The sequence below is a fragment of the Myotis davidii genome, unplaced genomic scaffold (genome assembly GCF_000327345.1).
Source record: "Myotis davidii unplaced genomic scaffold, ASM32734v1 scaffold590, whole genome shotgun sequence".
Taxonomy (NCBI): domain Eukaryota; kingdom Metazoa; phylum Chordata; class Mammalia; order Chiroptera; family Vespertilionidae; genus Myotis; species Myotis davidii.
The window spans coordinates 792,745-800,484 of record NW_006282381.1 but is presented as its reverse complement, the minus strand read 5'-3'; positions in this window follow the sequence as shown (position 1 = coordinate 800,484).

Genomic DNA, 7,740 nt, shown 5'->3' with positions numbered 1-7,740 from the left:
CTCTCTTCCTGCTCGAAGTCCTGCTGGGAGGCTGTGCTTGGAGCCGCAGCAGCCGCCTCGTCACCAAGCAGCCAGAGGATGGGGGACGCAGATACCCACCCGTGAGTTGCCACCCCAATTCCCCAACCCACTCATCTCCGTGGACAGTGGAATGCCTTTATTGCTGAAGCCGTTCTCAGGCACCATCTCTGTTACCCGCCGCTGAAAACCTCCCGGCAGGAGGGCAGAGGGAGGGAGGAAAGGGAGAGCGGTGGGCACACATTCCGCCCATGACTCCTACACGCTGTGGGTGTCGCTGTGTGCTGGGTTCCTCCGGCACCTTCAGATGAGAAGAGAGGGGGCTGAGCGCCCTTTTCCCTTATCCTTTCGGTAGGCACGCCGTGTCCTCAGCCGGGGCCTTCCCAGGTCCCCACGGTCTAATGCCAGGTGGAGCCAATGAAAATGCAGGTGCCTCCGCTTCAGATCAACAGTAGGTGGAAGGTTTTCCTTGTTCCGCATAAGCATGGCCTGCTCACTATGTGGGGGTCTATTTATGCTAAAAATTATTTGTTGTCGATCCAAAATTCACATTAAACTGGGCGCCTTGTCTTTGCTCTGGCGCCTCTCGTGGGCTGGGGTGGCGGCCTCCTGGCGGGCCTGGGCCCTGAGGCATTCCCGCCCTTCCCCGCCGGGAAAGGCTTCGGATTGGATGCCTCGCTCCCTCCTTCTCCAGAGCGGGTCGTGATTGGCGGCGGAGGAGGAGGGACAGGACCCGCCCCCTTCTGTTGGCCGGTGTTTGGGTTTTAATATTCATCCTTATTAACTTTATTCTGAATGCACAGAGGAGGTGTTCTACGGATTTCTTATGACAGTGATGGCGAACCTATGACACATGTGTCAGAGGTGACATGCGAACTCATTTTTTTGGTTGATTTTTCTTTGTTAAATGGCATTTACATATATAAAATAAATATCAAAAATATAAGTCTTTGTTTTACTATGGTTGCAAATATCAAAAAATTTCTGTATGTGACACAGCACCAGAGTTAAGTTAGAGGTTTTTCAAAATGCTGACACGCCGAGCTCAAAACGTTCGCCATCACTGTCTTATGAGTTACCTCAATGTAAATAATACATCGCCCCACCCGCACACCCGAAAAGCCAAGGATCCATGCGAACAGCCAAATACTGCACAGGTGAGGGGCGAGGAAAATTAGCTTGTCTGCTCCTAAGGGGAAGGAGGTCGCGGGCCACTCCCTTCCCGAAGTGCTCTCCCCGGAAACCTGGGGCCTGGCACCTCCCTCCCACCCTTTGGTGTGTAAACAATTTCCCCTGAAGCTAGACAGTTCTGGGGTCTCCCAGTCCTGGGACTGCACCCCCTTTGATGTCATTACCTATGGAGACAGTGCTGGGGGCTGCTGACACCTGGAGGCCGGGGCCCAGCTGCACCATTTGGCCCTTCCCCACCACCAGAGGAACGTGATCACCCTTTCGGAGGAGAGCAATTAACTAGACAAACGGCTGCAGATCTAATGATCACAGTCGCTGCAGGAGGCTGGGCCTTCCCCTGGAACGCTGAGAAATCCAGGGACCTTCTGTTTCCCAGTCAGTCCCTATAAAAATGTGCGTACAGACCCCCGGGTCACCCACCCTTCACATTCCTAGATTTCTGAAACCAGAAGTGCCCTGCTCCTTTAAGAACAGGAAGGGTTTCCAGACAGGACCAAGACAAGAATTCAGGCGAGACTGAAAACATCCGTATAGAAGCCGAAGGTTAAGCAAACGGTTTTAAAATCAGATCCACCTCGATTCCGTGGAGGACACGGTATCAGATGATAGTTGGCAGATTAGCAATGCATAGCACCCCACCTGGAAAGAAGCTGCCAGGGAGGAGTACGAGCCCAAAAGTTGGTCCCCAAGAAATAACATGTTGCATGCTGTCGGCATCTACGTTTACTCAGAAGTTTAGAGTTGAGAACGCAGGGAGATCCTGTCTGAAATTACCCCCAGAGAAACATTACGTGATGACTGTGGAGAAGAAAAATTTGAAGACCAGGAATGGAGATCCAAAACTTTATTCAGATTTGAATGATATTCCCCCCCTGAGAATAATGAACTGAAATGAAGAATGATGCCCGTTGAATCACAGGTGTCCTTCGGAGGAAATGAAAGGGCACCCACCCACCTTTCATGGCAGGACCCTGCATGAGATTGCTCATATGAACAAAAATAGGAATATTTCTCTTAAATTTGTCAGCAGATGATATGACTTTGAATGACAGAACTAACAAACAGCACTCAAAGCCATGTATGCTTGGGGCCTTGGAGCTGTCCTACTTAGCAATTCCATTTTGATCTTTTTTTTTATTGTTTAAAGTATGACATATGTCTCCTTTTTCCCCTATTGCCCCCTCCCCCCACTCATCCCCGAGGGAAAGCCCCCACTGCCCCAGTGTCTGTGTCCATTGGTTATGCTAATATGCATGCATACAAGTCCTTTGGTTAATCTCTATCCCCCTCCCCCCGCCCCTTGTCTCTGGATCTATTTTTGTTCATCAGTTTATGGTGTTCATTATATCCCACATATGGGTGAGATCATGTGATATTTATCTTTCTCCGACTGGCTTATTTCGCTTAGCATAATGCTCTCCAGTTCCATCCATGCTGTTGCAAACGTTAAAAGTTCCTTCTTTTTTTATAGCGGCATAGAATTCCATTGTGTAGATATACCACAGTTTTTAAATCCACTCATCTGCTGATGGGCACTTAGGCTGTTTCCAAATCTTAGCTATGGTGAATTGTGCAGCTATGAACATAGGGGTGTATATATTCTTTCTGATTGGTGTTTCTGGTTTCTTGGGATATAGTCCTAGAAGTGGACTGGGTCAATGTCTATTTAGGTCCTTAGCCCATTTTTTGATTAGATTGTTTATCTTCTTTTTGCTAAATTGTATGATTTTTGGATATTAAATCCTTATCGGAGATAACATTGGCAAATGTGTTCTCCCATGCAGTGGGCTTTCTTGTTTTGTTGATGATTTGTTTTGCTGTACAGAAGCTTTTAATTTTGATGTAGTCCCATTTGTTTATTTTCTCCTGAGTTTCCATTGCCCTAGGAGCTGTATCGGTGCAGATACTGCTACAACATATGTCTGCTCTTTTGCTGCCTATGGAATCTTCTAAGATTTTTATGGTTTCCGGTCTTACATTTAAGTCCTTTAACCATTTTGAGTTTGTTTTTCCTTTTTGATGTTTGTAGAATATCTCTCAGAAGAGATAATTACTCTTTTAAGATAACAGACAAAATGAGGAAGTGGTCAGCTATAGATACTTTGTGCCTTTCTTTAATGCGTTTTAAAAAATATATATTTTTATTGATTTCAAAAAGGAAGGGAGAAGGAGAGAGAGAGAGATAGAAACATCAATGATGAGAGCGAATCGTTGATCAGCTGCCTTTTGCACGCCCCCTACTAGGGATTGAGCCCGAAACCTGGTCCTGATTGTGCACCAGTGGGGTCCCTCAGCCTGGCCTGTGCCCTCTCGCAATCCAGGACCCCTTAGGGGATGGTAGAGAGCCAGTTTCGGCCCAATCCCCGCAGGCCAGGCTGAGGGACAACACCTGTGCACGAATCTGTGCACCGGCTTCTAGTATATATATAATTTCCCTAGGCATTGAAAGAAGTATTTTTTGCTTTTTTCAATTTGGGCTCCTGCAGAACATTTGGTACTTTCTGATATTCACATTATGGAATAGGTTTTTGGGGATAGCCCACTGTTTTATAACTTTGGGACCACTAGTCTTCATAATCCCCTTGAAATGTATTCTACCCAAGTGGTCTCGCCATTTTTCAAGAATATTGTCTATTTAGAAGCTTGGAGTAGGTCACGATTCTGTGCATTTATAATCTGAGCGTTAGGATTCTTCCATGGAAGTGGCATTTGACAACATAACAGCATATACCAAGTGAACTATCTAAGCATACAACCTATCCTATGTCTTTGACTTACTAAAGCAAAATATTTTTATTTAAGGATTATTTCCCCCCTCTCCAACAGCTATTCTGGCAAGGCTTTTATCTCCCAGTGGAATCTAGAAAAAAAATTAATGGTGTTTATATTGATCTATACATTGATCTCAATGGTTGAGGAGCAGTTCAGCTGACAGAGTTAAAAAAAAAAAGGAAAAAAAGAAAAAAATTCCACCCGAAGCACATTATTTGAACAAAAGAAATGATTGCTATCAAATTATATAATTCAATGATCTGCTCTATTGTGACTTCTCTCATTCTGAGCCGAACGCAAAATGAAATGCTAGGTACAGCGGGCGGGGGCACCACGCTCACACCACGGAAGTGCTTGGACAACGGGATAAGAAGTGACATATTTTAGCTGAGCCTTTGTTGTGTGATACCAGCTCATCGAGTTGACGGGCCCATTAATCAAGGGGCACTTCCATCCCGCAAGCTGGAAAGACGGGTTTCCCTAGCTGAGTGTTCATTACGGGGAAAAATAACTCGCACGGGAACCTCGAAGCAGAGCGCCCTTATCAACACGACGGAGGCAATGACGGTGACATCCGGGGGTCCGCGGGATTTCCAAATGGAATTTCAGGACAGAAAAAAGGGGAGTGGCGTTTGGAGAAGAAGAACACATTTACATTTCAATGGGTGCCAGTGCGGAAGGTAATTTTCCACTATAACCTAATACATTGTAAATCACCGTGAAATTAATTGCAGCGTTTTCCTTTTTTTCGGATTGTATCAAGCAGCTGATGACTTGGCACACTGGGCTCCCGGACCCTTCTCCCAGAGGAAGCATGATTACACTTTAGCATTTTTATTTAGTTAACGTTTGTTAAATAAATGCAAGGGAGCCAAGTAAACGGTAATGGAAAATGATTTGACCTTGGGTGGTGGGCACACAGTGCAGTATGCATACAGATCATGTGTTATGGACATGCACACGTGAAACCTACATGATCTTATTACCCAGTGCCACCCCAATAAACTGAATAAAAACGTTGTCTTTCAGCTCTGTATGTCTGACACTCTTTTTGAATTTGCCAGATAAAAAAAAGAACATATCCTTTCTCTAACTGTATTCGGCTTAAAAGAGGTGCTTACTAGTTGAGCCCCATCACCTGGCTCAGTGGTTGAGTGTTGACCTTTGAACCAGGAGGTGACAGTTTGATTCCTGGTCAGGGCACATGCCCAGGTTGTGGGCCTGATCCCCAGTGTGGGGCGTGCAGGAGGCAGCCGATCAATGATTCTCTCTCATCATTGATGTTTCTGTCTCTTTCTCCCTCTCCCTTCCACTCCAAAATCAATTAAAAAAAAAGAAAAGACAGCTTACTGGTCGAGGCATAGATTTAAGGGCAGGTAGAACATTAAAATCAGGCCCAGACCTGCCTCACAGTCCATCACTCATAACTGGCTACATTCTTTTATGCTGCAAAAGCCTGAAACGCCAGTGCCCGAGTCTCACCCCCTTCCTTCGGAGCTCCCACTGGATTCTGATTCCCGTCATAAAAGCGCTGATGTGTTTTTCCTTCTGTAGTTTCTGCTGCTTTCAAAGACATCTCGATAAATTTCCCAAGACAGAGAGCCTAGAGGTGGTAGGTGTTGGTAATCTCGGTTTCTCCTCTGTCCCTGTGTGCACATTCTTGTCAAGTGGCTTTATTTTTGGTCCAGGGAAATGGTCCGGTTTCAGTGTTATGTTTCTGGGGCCTGTGGTAATGCTGAATGCATAGGTAAAGCTTCAATCAATAGTCACCAAGACCCCACTGGACCCCAAGGAGGTATCCTATATAATAAAAGGCTAATATGCAAATTGACCAAATGGCAGAATGACTGGTCACTATGACGTGCACTGACCACAAGGGGGCAGACGCTCAACACAGGAGCTGCCCCCTGGTAGCCAATGCACTCCCAGAAGCCGGGTTCACAGCTGGCGAGCGCAGTGGCGGTGGCAGGAGCCTCTCCTGCCTCCGTGGCAGCGCTAAGGAGCAGCGAGCAGGTGGGCAGTAAGGAGCAAGGGGTCCCAGACTGCGAGAGGGATGTCCGACTGCCGGCTTAGGCCTGCCCAGGGAGTGGGCCTAAGCTGGCAGGCGAACATCCCCCGAGGGGTCCCGGACTGCGAGAGGGCACAGGCCAGGCTGAGGGACCCTCCCCTCAATGCACTAATTTTGTGCACTGGGCCTCCAGTGATGTATAAAAACAGATTTATATAGCCACGTGCTCGATGCAGGTTACTATTGTTTGCTAATATAACTAAGTACCACAATGGCATCTCCCTTGAGAGATGGTGTAAATGTACGGCTGATATGCCTCCCCCGACCCCAAAGGCCCTATTTACGTAAGTGGCTATTGAACATCCACCCTTTGCCCAGAAAGTGGTCTCAGGAGCACGGCCCTGGGGGAAAGATTATAGCAAAAACGGCGTCATTCTCCTTCAGAAAAAGTTCAATTTTTTTTTTTAAAAAATTATTTGTTCATTGAATTGGCTTACTCTTATTTTGGGCAATTAGAAAGTCACTTAGAAATCAGATATCAGGTTAATAAAAATTTTAATTAACTTATGTTTTAATGGAACTTACTTCGATACAAGTATTTTGTGACTATGTTTGCTGCTTCCCTCTGAAGCATCCTTAACATTTTCCATAATGTTAATTGGCCATATGTGGATTTTTTAACATTTCTTATCACACCCTGGTGAAGGTTTATACAAAAGGAATATGAAAAATACATATATGCTCTTAATTAAATACTTGATTTGAGGTTTTATTGGATTATTAGAGTTCTGTGCAGTGGGTTCTTCAGAAGGACATTTTCTCCCGAGGAAGGGGCTTAGCCGGGGAAACACAGTAAATTGATCAGAGAACAAGAGGATCACAGGACACAGCAACTACAGCTGCCTTTCCATGCGCCAGGCGTCCTCATTGGCGCTTCCTACAGGCGCTGAGGTTCATCAGTGATTTATCAGGAGGACAAAGGACTCAAAGTCACTGAAGTTAGGCCTCTGGGTGTAACTTCACACGTGGCCTAATTTCTACCGCCTCCTAATAGGTGGAAGCTGGGGCTTTCCTTCTGTTTACCCGGCCCACTCCCCGCTTTTCTCCCCACTGCTGCTGTGTCCGTTGACCACTAGGTGGCGCTAAGACTCGGGTTATAGCTGCCAGAACCTGCGGGGAGGAGTGGGGAGAGGAACTCATGATCCTGGAGCCCAGGGGCTGAATTGAGGGACTGGATGATCCCTTCAAAGCTCATCTGAGCAGCACATTTGTTTTACAAATGAAGGAACAAACTCAGTGCAATTAAATAATTTGTTCTATAGAATTTTCCCCTCCTCCCCTTCCTCCACCCTCTCCTCCTCCTCCTCCTCCTCCTCCTCCATCTCCTCCATCTCCATCTCCATCTTGTTTGTTAATAGCTCCCAGTGTAGCCTCATCATCTGAGAAGGAGCCCAGGAAGGAATACAGCTCAAAGGGATGCACTCAGATCTGCTTTGCAGAAAGAGCTCTAGCAGCTGCAGGGTACCATCCATCCATCCATCCATCCATCCGTCCGTCCATCCATCCATTCATTCACTGATCCAATCATCCACCCATCCAAGAAGCAGTTTTCAAATATGTACTTTTTGCTTTGCACAGCGCTAGGCACTGAGAATTAAAAACAAATAAAGCAGCCCGGCCAGTGTGGCTCAGTGGTTGAGCGTTGGCCCATGAACCAGGAGGTCACTGTCGATTCCTAGTCAGGGCACATG